This window comes from Protopterus annectens, chromosome 3.part0, assembly GCF_019279795.1.
Source record: "Protopterus annectens isolate FY-2018-M chromosome 3.part0, PAN1.0, whole genome shotgun sequence".
Lineage (NCBI taxonomy): Eukaryota > Metazoa > Chordata > Ceratodontiformes > Protopteridae > Protopterus > Protopterus annectens.
In genome coordinates, this window is record NC_056731.1 from 528,445,833 (window position 1) to 528,459,203 (window position 13,371).

The 13,371-nt window shown below is 41.4% G+C and overlaps 1 protein-coding gene across 5 annotated transcripts in view; it reads right to left on the reverse strand.

The window, feature by feature from the left end:
- The window catches only part of TEX10 (testis expressed 10), a 2,069,943-nt gene that overhangs the window by 931,778 nt on the left and 1,124,794 nt on the right, over positions 1-13,371 (reverse strand). The gene's annotated exons all lie outside the window — the stretch shown is intronic.

Here is a 13,371-nt window from a genome sequence, read left to right on the forward strand (position 1 = left end):
AGCCAGCTTTTCCTGAATACCATACCAATTATATCCTTGAATTTCTGAGTCCCTTATTTTCTTTGCCACTGGTTCTAAATATAATGCGAAAAACAAAAGGGAAAGCGGACAATCCTGCCTGGTTCCTCTACTCGAGCAGAAATTATTAGAGAGGACCCTACCCACTTTAATTCACTCCTCCAATTCCTCATATATTCTTCTAATCAGTCTTATTGTATCAGGCAAATGCTTCCATTGCCCTTCTCACAAAGTCCCAGTCTACTCTGTCAAATGCTTTCTCTGCATCAAGACTCACCAGTAAAAGTGGTACTTTCTTGCATTCTGCTTCCCTCTGGATCATCAACATTCTGTTATTGTCAAATGTTTGCCTCCCCTCCACAAAACCACACTGATCGATAGCTATCAATTTTGGTATCACTTTTGCCATTCTTTTAGCCACCATAAATATAAAGTTTATAATCATGGTTAAGTATTGAAATGGGTCTCTGTATGAAGCTGGATCCGATGGATCTTTACCCTCTATGCATTACGATTACCACTGCCTTTTTCCAGGATGCTGCTACTTCTCCTCCTCTTAAAATACTGTTAAACAAAACCTTCCGGATTCTTTTCAGTTTTTTCTCTCCTAACTTCCAAATGTTCCCAGGAATACCATCTATTCCTGGGGAGTTTCCTGTAGATTGGTTATACATAGTCATTTTTATCTCATCCCTTCCTATCCTGTTAGTAACAGAGCCGCACATACCTCTAACTTTGGCATATTTAATTCTTCTATAAACATTTCTATTTGTACCTTTTCTTGATTTTCATATTTTTCTGCTTTATACAAATTTTCATAAAATTTCCAAAATATTTCTAATACTTCTACAGGGTCTCTTGTTATCTTCCTTGTTATAGGTTCCCTAAGCTTAGTGACTGCCCTTTCCACTTTCGGTTGCATATGTTTTGTGCTAAAAGTTTTTGGGCTCTAGAAATATTATAAAAACAGTTGCTTAACAAGCCATCTTTCTAAACTTGTGCATATTATCGAGGTAATTCCTTATTTTCCATTTAGCATTCTGCAGTTGCTCCTTTTCTTGTTCTGAGAGATTCCCCCCATGCTGCAGTGCTTTAACATGTGTCAGTCCCTCTAAATAATTATTGTTACTGCATAACCATATCTCCCTTTTTATTTCCAACCTAGTTTTAAACTCCACTTTAATTTTATCCCACTTCTTAACTATGTTTTCAGAAGATAATTCTAGCTTCTCTAGTAGCTCTTGAATTAATTCCAAAACCCATTCCTTAAATTCCTCTCTTTTCAACAGATAGTTGGGAAAGCGCAGTGTCTCATTTTTATGTCATTACCTTGCATTTTTTTAGTGATTGGTGCATGATCTGAAACAGTTATTGGGTACATTTCAAGACCTTCAATAAAATGCATATGCTCCTGAGATATATAAAATCTATCTAGCCTAGCCCAGTTTTTGTATCTCGATGAGTAATTCATAAATTCACTCTGAACTCCTAGTACAGAATTCACATTTCCATGCCAAACATTTTCAAAACTTTCTTCAAAAATCTACCAACCTTTGTTATATTTTCTCTTCTAGACCCCCCCAGACATACCTGCACTGTTGCAAACCAAATTCCAGTCTTCACCTATAAGTAATATTCCTTGCTGAAAGCTGATTATTTCTTCCAGAATTTTCTTAAGCTCCATTAGACCAGTTTTAGGGGGGATTTAAATGCATGCCAGTGTAATCCTCCTTATCCAGTAGCCCCTTAGCAGGAGCGGCCTTAGGTAAACTGGTGCCATAGGCAAAAGGGCTCCACTGCACCCCCCCCCCCACCACACCACCCGGTGCCCCCATCCTGGTCTACCTAGACCAAATAAATACTGAAAAAGCACCCCAGCTAGAGCGGCACCCTAGGCGGCCGCCTACTTGCCCTATGCCTAAAGCCGGCTATGCCCCTTAGTACTATGCATCTTCCATTAGTATCTCTTTTTCCTCTTCTATCACTATTGGAGCTCCTCTTGCAATTAATATAAGTACTCCTCTTTTCCTTTGCCCCAGATTTTCTGCTGAATAACCATCCTGAAAACCTTTCTGCATCAAATTCACATGTTCAGTTCTTTCAGGGTGTGTCTCCTGTAGCATAGCTATTTGCACTCTACATTTTTTAATACAGTTCACTACTTTTTTTATATTTGTAAGACCATTCAGATTGAACGACATTACAGAAAGCATTATTTTTAGCATCATTTTCGTATATAGTTAGTACCACCTTTTATATATATCTGCACTTTTGCTAAATGTCTAATTGTAACCTTTATCTTACATGTATATACTGTTCGCCAGGTTGGTCCTTTATACAGTTGTTTCATGTCATATATATTTGCGCCTATGTCGCATCTTGCATACTTTTTTTTTTTTGTAAGCCCTCAAACAGAACAACCAACCCCCCAAAAAACCCTCCTAAAACCTATGAACTTAATGACACACCAAACTATGTAACTCTTCAAATATTGAAGTTTTTGCTTTCTAATAAGAACATAAGTTCTAAGTTGATAGCCACACAAACAGGCTAAAGTTAGCCAAAAAGAAAGGTTAGTCATGGCAAGACACACGGTACAGCCTGTGCTATGAGTAAGTGCTATTTTATTTTGTATATCATTATAACTCTCCCAGTTGAGAAAACACTTGAATGCTTTAAGTACACACTTTCTCCAAGCTGCCATTTCTCTTAATCAAACGGTCTTCCAGTGACATGCAAACCAAACACAAAGCTGCTAAGGATACCTTGTGATCAGAAAAAAGCCTTACAATATTATTTTGCATTTACATGCTTTGTAATAAACTTGTTGCTGGATAACGCCTAAGGTTTTTACCCAGTCATTTCCCTATGAAAGCATGAGAAAAAGCACACTGACTTTTTTTTCATACTCTCTTAACCAGACCCTTCCACTCTCCCAATCTCCTCCCTTCCACTTTGCTTCATTGCAGTGCCTACATTTCTCAAAACTGAACAAAGAAAATGAGAGAAGGGTGAAGAAAAAAACAAAAGCACCTGTTCATACTAGTATCCACACTGCATTTAAAAAAACAGAGAACTTTACTTTAGGTCTAACTGGTTTTGTACGATCTTTAAAGCTGTCACATCTGGGAAAACCCGACTGCTTTCAGGGAACATTATGTCCTAACCAACTTCTCTGTTTTCATTTTTCTTCTTTTCCCTCTGCCAATCCCCTTCTACCAGACTGTCTCCAGTTTCTCTATCAGATTGTTTCAAGGAGGTATGAAGACCAGCTGAAGAAATGCTATTTAGTATACATATTCGCAAGTGCTAGAAAAAAAGCCTTATAATATTCAATATTCTGTTTCATTTAATTCCTCTCTGTCTTAAAACAAAGGTCCCTAAATCAGTCATTTCCCCATGCAAGAATAAAAAAGCATATTACTTTGAACTCTGTCATGCCCCCTTAACCAGGCTCCCTTTTTCCTTTTTTTAATCATTACATTGCCTATGTTTCTCAAAACTGCACAAAAAAAGTGAAGAGGGGAGAAAAATAAAAACACTATAGCAATAACCCACGCCTGGGTGTGGGTAATGCTGGATTTACCCACGGTTGGCGTGGTTTGGTCCCGAGGGACCAAACAAAGCCAACAGTGGTAAATACAGCTTTACCCACACCCAGAAGTGGGTTATTGCTATTATACCATGACATTATTTAAGAAAAGAAACTATTACTTTTCTTAAATAATGGCATAGTATAATGCCTGTTTACTGCCCTTCCACAGATGTCTGGCATCTGTGGCAGTTCTGATGTACTGCGCCCGCGCAGTACATCAGAGTTGTGGGCAAAAGCAACTGAGAAAGCAAGATCTCCGTTGCTTTTTACTGTTTAGCTATGTTAAATGGGTTTAGCATAGAGTGACAGTTTTAAAATAAGCAACGGAGATGTCCGTTGCTTATTTTAACTGTCTCGCTATGTTAAACCCATTTAACATAGCTAAAAAGCAACGGAGATCTTGCTTTCTCCGTTGCTTTTTAAATGTTCGCTATGTTAAATGGGTTTAGCATAGCGAGACAGCTTTAAAATAAGCAACGGAGATCTCCGTTCCTTATTTTAAAGCTGTCTCGCTATGTTAAACCCATTTAACATAGCGAGACAGTGTTTTAAAAGTAGAGTTATACTAATGGAAAAAAGTCCGGGCGACAGGACCTTTTTCCATTAGTATAACTCGATTTACAATATGCACGCACGCTGGCCAATCAGCGTGAACATTGGGGGGGTCATGGTATAATTGTTTACAATCCCCATTACACCCAAAAGTACAACGCAAAGAAAAACACGCAGCACAGATACAGTACTACTAAGAAAATAAAGTGTTTTCTTTACTTACAGTTAGCATTCTCCCCTCTCTTCCTCTCCCCAAAGCACTTTTGTACTTCCTCCATAGCATGCACTTCATCAAAAAATGATTTTGTTACTCCAGGGAAGAATACCTTAAAGACAGCTGGATACAGCAGTTTGAATCTCACACCTGTATCTAGACATTCTTTGAATAGAGGAATGACGCTACTTCTCTCTTGCCTGGTGTACAATGAGAAATCATTCTCCACAAACATTCTGCTGTCTCCTACTTTTAGTATTTTGTCCTTCTGCCACAGTTTTGATAATATCAACTCTTTCTGCTAGTAGGATTGCATCCTTACTATTAAAGATCTTGGCTGCTTTCTTATAGCTAGATATGGGGCATACACACATTTGCCTGTTCAACTGAAGTCCTGCTATGGAACATCAGTCCAGTTGCTTATTTGTGCTTTCATAATTGTAATGCAGTCTGTTCCCTCCAGCTTCTCTGGAAGAACTGAAAAAAAACAAGTTTTCCCTACTTGCTCTGTCATCTAATTCTAATATTTTTTGAAACATCTCTTCCTGAGCAGTCTCATCTTCAGCTAGCCTTTTCTTCATTTCAACCTCTGATTTTTGCAGCTTTATCATCTCAACTGAATATCTGTTTAAATCTTCTTCCATTTGTTCCAACCTTTTGTTGTTTGTGTTGATATACTCTACCAGTGTTTTGTTTATTTTAACCAGATCTGCCAGATCTGTATGCAGTTGTCTTATACCACCCTGCGAGTTTACTGGATGTCTGAAGGTTGCATTACTTTTTGCTGAACAGCTGTAGAACTCCCCCTAGTCAGTGTTTCTTCCTCATTTTTTGTAGCTGATTTTTTTCCAGGTCTTCTGTATTTCTTTATTCCTGGCATTCAGACAGTGTACTTACTAGCCACTTACTGTAATTCACCCATAAACACAAGTCTACTGGCTTTCTCTGCTGAGTTTCTGTTATCACACGGAGAGCTAGAAACAAGCGTTACTCAGTGTGCAACCATCTTCTAGAAACATTCCAGTGTTCCATTTTTTGATTTTCGGGGACAGGGTGCAGATGGGATTTAGACACTATCCACAGTGATATAACAGGAAATATTGCTGCACTGCAGCAAGAGGTTTGTTTGTCTAGCTCTCGGTTGGCTGCCTTCTGTGTGGAGTCTGCATGTCCTTGTGTGGATTCTCTCTAGATGCTCTGGTTTCCATCCATATTCCAAAACCATTCAGTAAGTGAATCAGGGACTCTAAATCACCTAAGATTTGATGGAATGCATGTGGGATACGGATGAAAGACCTGGCAACCTACTTCCATTATCCCCTTGCCTTTAAACTCCATGGGTAGCAGCAGCTGTTAGTGAGGTCACCCTGTGAATAAGAAAGAGTGATTTAGTTTGGGGGGGTATGAGGGTTTAGCTCTTGTTTGTAGATGTCATCTTCTTCAGCTCAAGTGACTGATCTCCATCAGCATAGCTTTGGATATTCAAAGTTAATTTCTACCAAAAAGAAAAATGGAAAGAAAGGAGAACAATGCACTCGGCGTAAGCATGAATGTTTGGTTACTGGATGAGCTGGAGAAGAACATGAGTTCAGACTGGCAAGATGTAAGGAAGAAGGAACATATGAGAATAGAAGTGAACTCAGTAAATGAAAAATTAGAATGTACCATGAATTAATGAAGCTGAGCACAGCATTATCAGGATATATAAAGTCCAATGATAAAAGTCTGGAATGCATGGAGAAGGCTCTCAAGAGCCATGAGGGAGTAATACCAGAGACTCAGAAGGCCCATGTGAATGCAGATAAGCTTGTGGAAATAATTGTTTTCCAAGAGATCAATCAGGAAATCGCTAACATCAAGGATAAAGCCAGGAAAGAAAACCTACTTTTAAACAATATTCTGGTGTTAAAAAGGTGACAACTACCTAGTCTTTTTGCAGGAGCAAATACGTAACTGGACTGGTTTGCCTGCATCAGAAATACTCTTGGGTAGAATACACACAGCATCTGTAGCAAACTGGAGAAAGGAAGACTGAATTCCATAACAATAAAGTGGCAAAAACTTCAAAGTAAAAGAAGCTATTTTACCTAAATTTTGCAGAAAAGTAAAGTGGAAATATATAGCTCCAGGGTGTTCAGCGATAAAGATTTCTTGTCTCGTACCAAAACGAAATGAAACAAATGTATTCATATCCTTAAGAAATGTAAAATTCAAATTCCTCTATCCAGCAACCACTTTCTTGACCCACAGCCGGCTTCAGCTGAACCAGACAAATACTTGGGTGGCTTCACATGACACCCTAATGAAACATCCAGTCCGCCACAGGGATAGAGAGCGAGCAACGCCAGCAAGAGATTTCCACTGAAGATATTTCCCTGCCTATCCGTAGAGGTTGGAGGACAAAAAGGGAAAGGATGAAGGCAAACACTATGATCCTGAACTCCGCTTAGGGAATCAAAACTTCAGTATTACAGCATCTAGAGGGAATTCAGGAAGAGCTTTAATGTGACAATTCAATTTTTTTTCAATCCTACAAAGTGGAGAGGATAGTAAGTAAATTGCAACAGAAGAGCCACATGCAAAAGCAATCATCTGAAGCAACTGACATTAAAATAATGTATAAATTTATCTTCACTATTTCACTGCCTATAACATGATCACCAGTGCATAATTATACAAATGTTTACTGCTGTAGCTTATCTATAAAGATAAAATTACGGGAAAGGTACTCACTTGCTAAGAGTTGTCATAATGAATTGATTCACACTCTAAAAGAAGACATATTTAGAAAGGGGTGGGGTAGATGGGAAAACTTTCTCTTCTGATTGGAGTGATAGAATAGTTGTATAAAATCTTACTATAACCATAGATGTCCTTCTCTTCTATATGTTGCAGTATCCATAACATGAGGGAATCCACTGCCGGTTTACTTGTACGTCTGGCCATTTTACCAAAGTTAAAATGCTACCGTGAAGGTATGTGCGACGACCAGCATCTCTCAGTGTATGTTTGCCATGAATGGACGTTTGGTATAAGCGGACATCAGCACGCACTTACCTCAGACATGAATGCTGACAAGCACCAGCCTGAAGGAAGTGAGCATCCAGATGTCAGGCAAGTATCAGAGGGGGAAGGCGGGGAAACTATACTGCAGCATATAGAAGAGAAGGGCATCTACGGTTATGGTAAGATTTTACACAACTATTCTATGGCCTTCTATTCATGAGGGACAATTCAAAAGCTTATGCAGCAGAAGGGCTGGGAGGAGAAACAGAGCTATTTTCCACAAATCCATGCAGAACAGCCCTGGCAAATCCTGCTCTGGACCTGGAGATGGTATCTAATTTGCAGTGTTTGGTGAAGATGTAAACAGATAACCATGTAGCTGCCTCCATGCTGAGATGGCACATAAATGTGGTTTGATGGAAGAATATGACAAGCCAGTTTTCATCAGTTCACAGGTCCACTGGCAGTTCCACAGACAGTGGCTGTAAACTATGTTTTAGACACCAGACAGAAAACCTCTTACATTTGGATAGATAGGACTTTCTGGTAGTGGGTTTTCTGGCCTCCTGCAAAACCTGTAGCACGTCCGCAGTGTAAAGGTGTCTAAAGGGAATCAAAGCCCTAACACCCATAAGGTTAGGTTCAGGGTGGATATTTGAGGGTGTATGAGAGTTCCCTTTTTCTGTGTTAGTAGGTTCATCCTGAGGGGTAACTTGTGGTGATTGCCCTTGGCTAGATGATACAGAAGGGGGAACCAGTGCAGTCTTGGCCAAAAGGGGGCCGCCAGTAAGATTTTTGGTTGTTCTTTTTGAATCTTCAGTATATTTCTGAAGACGGAAGGGGGGAATGTATACACAAAAAAACCCTTTCAAGGTAAGGCATGAGCGTCCACCTTCCATGCCCCAGAGGTGTGTATCCTGGTGCAGTATTGTGGGAAGCTGTCTGTTCATGGGGGAGGCAAACAGGTCTACCTGAAGAGTACCCCATTGATGGACCAGGTCCAGGAACACATCCCAGTTTAACATCCATTCGTGGGACTGAGTCATGGACCTGCTTAGTGAGTCTGCCATCACATTCTGAGCTGAAGGGACATAGACGGCTAGTAAAGAAATCTGGCTCTGTTGAGCAATCTCCCATACATATAGAGCCAATCTGCAATGGGTGTATGACTTTGCCCCTCCTTGCTTGTTGATGTACCAGAGGACTGAGGTATGTGAACCAACTCAGCACTCCTGGTAGGATTTGGGGCTTGAAGATTTGTAAGGCAAAAATCAAGGCCCTCATTTCTTTGATGCTAATAAGCTCACTCATCTGGGGAGGGGTCCAAACATCTCTCATCCTCCAATTCCCTATGATTGCACCCCAGCCCGTTTCTGAGCCATCCGTGTACAGGTGCTGGTTGGGGGGGAAGAGGTTGGCTAGGGAGAACCAAATTTTTTGAAATCTGTGAAATCCATCACTTTAGCTCTTTTGTTAAACAGGATAAGAGGGGGATTACAAACTCTAGAGGATGAAGGTATCATTTTCAGACTGTCCTCAGGAACCACTGGAATTTCCTCATGTGTAGCCTTGCCAAGGGTACCATGGGGATGGTGGAAGCCATGAATCCCAGGAGTCATAGGAACTCTCTGGCAGACAGAGACTGTAGTGGAATTAGTCAGTGAAAATAAGTGGTGAGGGACAGAATTTTTTCTGGGGGCAGGCAGGCCATCACTTGGACTGCAGCCCAGGAAGACATGGTCTTGGGAGGGGTCAGAGAAGATTTCTGACGGTTTAGGGTGAACTCCAGGTTCCTCAGTAGGGACATGGTGTAGTCCAGATGCTTCTGTACCAACCTTGGGGATAAAGTCTGGATGAGGAGATCATCCAAGTAAGGGACTATCTGAATACCCCCAGTCTGCATAAGGCTATGACTGGGGCCAGACATTTTGTGAATATTCTGGGAGCCGCAGAGAGACCAAATGGCAAAGCACAGAACTAAAAGTGTGTAGAATCCACAGAGAACCAAAGGAATTTCCTGAAGTGTGGGCGGACAGTAATGTGCAAGCAGGCATCCTTTATGTCCAATGAAACCATGCAAGCCTGAGGGGAGGATCACAGGAAGATGGAACGAGAGGGGTAGATGGGTTTAGGGCCTAGTAGTCAGAGATTACCAGGTTTGGTCTGAAAGGACTGCTTTTGTGCAGGTGTTGAAGGGGAAGATCTAGAGAAGGCCTGCTATCTGGTATCTTTTTTTCCCTTTGGGAGAGAGGTGCTTAGAAGGTTTTCATACAAAGGTTGTCCTGGCTGGTTAATTCTTCTGGAAACGGGAAACAGAAGACATGAAAATGTGCCTAAGGTCTTGTAGTTCTTTCCCCTTTTCCTGAAGGGGCTTAAAGAGCTCAGCAGCTGCAGAGCCAAATAAGGCCTTGTTGTCTAAGGGTGCGTGCATTAGTTTGGCTTTAATATCATCTGGCAAAAGCTGCAGTCTGAGCCATGAATACCTCCTTAAGACCGACCCTGATGCTACTGCCTTGGCAGAGGCCTCTATGGCATCCTAACTGCAATTTATGGTGTGTGTAGTTATCTGGCTGCATGACTTACAAATGCTAGATATTTTGGCCTTGTTAAGGGAATCTGGTAATTCTGCAAATTGTTCAATAGCATCTGCCAAAAGAGCCAATGAATACTTAGCCATATGGGTTTAATAGTTTATGGCTCTGACAGCCAAGGTGGCAGATGTATAAACTTTTTTGCCCAACCTCTCCATAATTCTGCTTTTCCTTATCAGAGGAAAGCAAGGAAGTGAAGGGTAGCAATTGAGAAGTTTTATCTGCAGCTACAGAAAAGGTGGATGGGTCAGCCGATAGGGCCTTAAAGAGGAACTTAGCATCCTCAGGCACTTTGTAGAATCTATAAGGGTGTCTAGGGGCAGGATGTTGGGAGTTTGGGAACTTGGAAGCAGCCAGAAATGCATCCAAAAAGGCAGGCAGGATGGTGGGCATAGCAGAGGGGTTAGGGGACTCCATTTGTAAGAGGTCTTCTTCTTTTGGCTTTTCCCGGTTAGGGGTCACCACAGCGGATCACCTGTCCGCTCATGATTGGCAGTAGAGTTTTACAGTGTCGAGTTGGCAGCCGGGCCCCCAACCTTCCACGGAAGGCACACACACGCACACACTCACACCTAGGGCCAATATAGAGAGTGTCCAATCCACCTACAGCATGTCTTTGGGATGTGGGAGGAAACCGGAGCACCCTGAGGAAACCCACGTGACCACAGGGAGGATATGCAGACTCCACACAGAAGGCACCTCAGCCGAGGATCGAACCGGAGAACCTCTTGCTGTGAGGCGACAACTCTAACTGCTGCACCACAGTGGCCGCCCTCCATTTGTAAGAGGTCATAATACCAAAAGAGGTATTATCGATCTCTCTCAGAGACCTGACTGCAATCCAGTTTGAAAAACTCTCATTTGCACAATGGTCTCCCCAAATGGGATGTCTTCCCCAGGAGAATCTGTTTCATTAGTCTCCTCTCTGGGGAAGCATACCCCACAGGAGAAGCAATCTGTGAGTAGGTTAGACAGACAACCTCAGAGGAGTCTTCATCCTTAGAGGAAAGATCTTCCAGAGGCTTTTTCCCAGGAGTGGAGGGTGGAAGGGGATAGACAGGAGATGGTGTCTGATGTAAGGCCATAAAACCATTTAACAGGCCTTGAGTAAAGGCCTGCCAGTCAGGGGCTTGGTCAGAGGGTAGAACTTGGTCAGAAGAAATATGCTTAGTTGTTTTGTTTTTTTTCTTCTCTGATGTCTTGGACACATGGTGGAGAGTAGGAGAGACAGACATTAGGCGACATTCAACGAAATCCGAGAACATCTTCCTGAACCACTTTTTGAGTAACCCACCATGGGCCTTCGGAAATAAGCCTTGGTCCACTCCCCCTCCCTGCACCTGGGTTGGATTGCCTGTAAGTCCCTCTGGGATGTGCTAACAGTCTCCTTAATAACTTCCCCCAAGATACCCAATCAAAGGAGGTTCTGTGCTTTCCGATGTGGCCTCCGGGCCTTCATCGGCCTCAGGAGGAATCCCGAAATAGAGGGGGCAGTCAAAGGATCAGGCCAAGGTTTCTAGCCTTCTTGGTTTGTGGCTCTTTCGACGGTCCCAACGTTGGATCGATATCCCGTGCAAGGCGCTTTAGACATTGATTCTCTAAGTACAATCTAATAGAAGCGAGACGGATCCTAAGAGTTTTAGAGACAAAGGACTTACCGATCTTGCATGACGTATGGTCGTGTTCTGGGCCTAGACAGAATAAACAGAGCTTGTGTGAGTCTTTATGTGGAACCTGCCTTCCACACTGACACTTGCCCTTCCTAACTGACATTAACTCACAAGAAAAACACAGTAGCAAAATAGGTAACAAAACCCCCCTATGGGGTACTTATCTGAACATAGGTGAAACACAAGGCAACCTTCCAAGGGAGCGACAACCATAACTAGCAGTCAAACAGGTGGTAGAAAAGTTCTGAGCTAGGTGCGTGCCAACGTCCCCTTTATACCAAACGTCTGTTTATGGCCAACATACGCTGAGAGACGTGGGCCGTTGCACGTACCTTCGCACTAGCATTTTACCTTTGGTAAAACGTCTGGATGTACGAGTCAACTGAAGGTGGACTACCTCATGCTATGGATACTGCAGCATATGAACAGAAGGGCATAAAGAGCTTCTCAGTTGACATTACTCATTAATGGGATCTACACTTTTCTAATAATAATTCTTAAATAGAAAGTCTACAGTTAATCAGTTTAAGAATAATTGAGAAAAAGTTGAATCTTAAAAGAAAGTCTGCTCAATACATAAACCACATGGAAACATGACAGCTGGCTCAGAAATCATGATGAATCCCTTTTGCTGCAGCCACTGACCTGTATATACATACAATCAATAAGAAAAACGCTGATACAGAACAGTTGTTTTGAGTGTCTGAGGTGGACCAGTGGGTGGGTGCATCAATCTTGTATGAAAAAAAAAACATACCTTTAGTATATCAAAAGACTAGATGAAACATCATAATGAGCAAAGCTCAAGTAAAAGGGAAGGGAAGAATATTTTAATTTGCCAGTTGAAAAAAGGAGCATAGCTTATGTCTATAAAAAACTTGTATAGAGTTGCATTTGTTTTTCTGTTACAATAAAAATGGGAGCTAAACTAGGGGAACTAAAACATGCATAGTCACTGAACATACCAAGAGTATATTAAACAAAATTTAGAGACCTGCTAAAAGGGAAAGAATGACAACTAAAACGAGTTTCAAGATTTTCTCATGGAACATTAATGGTTTAAAAGACAGAAGGAAGGTAGAAAAAAAATTAGAGCATACTAGAATTTTTAGACCACTGTATTATGCTGCAAGAGACACGCCCAAACAAATCTGAATATTAAATGATTACACAAAAAGGGTTTAAACAGGGGTTTATGGCAGACGGGCAAGAAAGAGGGAGAGTACGGACTTAACAGGATGCCCACTAAACACACAAGAAAAAGCAGATCCTAAAGGGAGATTTACAGCAGTAAAAGTTTAGTGACTGAGAAAAGGGTTAACTATGGCAAGCGTCTATGCCTCCCCCAACAAAGAAACAAGAATGATTTAAGCTAAATGAAATTATAGGATTTCCATCAGGAATTAAGAATGTCTGGGGACTGGAATATGATTACAGAGTTAGAAGATGTGGACATTGGTCTTGGCAGACAGAATTACAATACAGGAGAATCCTAACGGGTTGTTTTACATTGCAAGGGTTGCAAGATGCGATCAGTTTAAACTCAGGCAATGGGGATTTTACATTCTATTCTCACAAAAAGCAAGGGACACTGACTGGATTCATTCACTGTATACGACTCCAGAGAATTCTAACTTTGTGAAAAGATATTATAACCCACCTGCCTACTTTCAGATCATACTGCTGTGAGTCTGGAGCTCAATCCTAGTCATTTTTGTAATATCC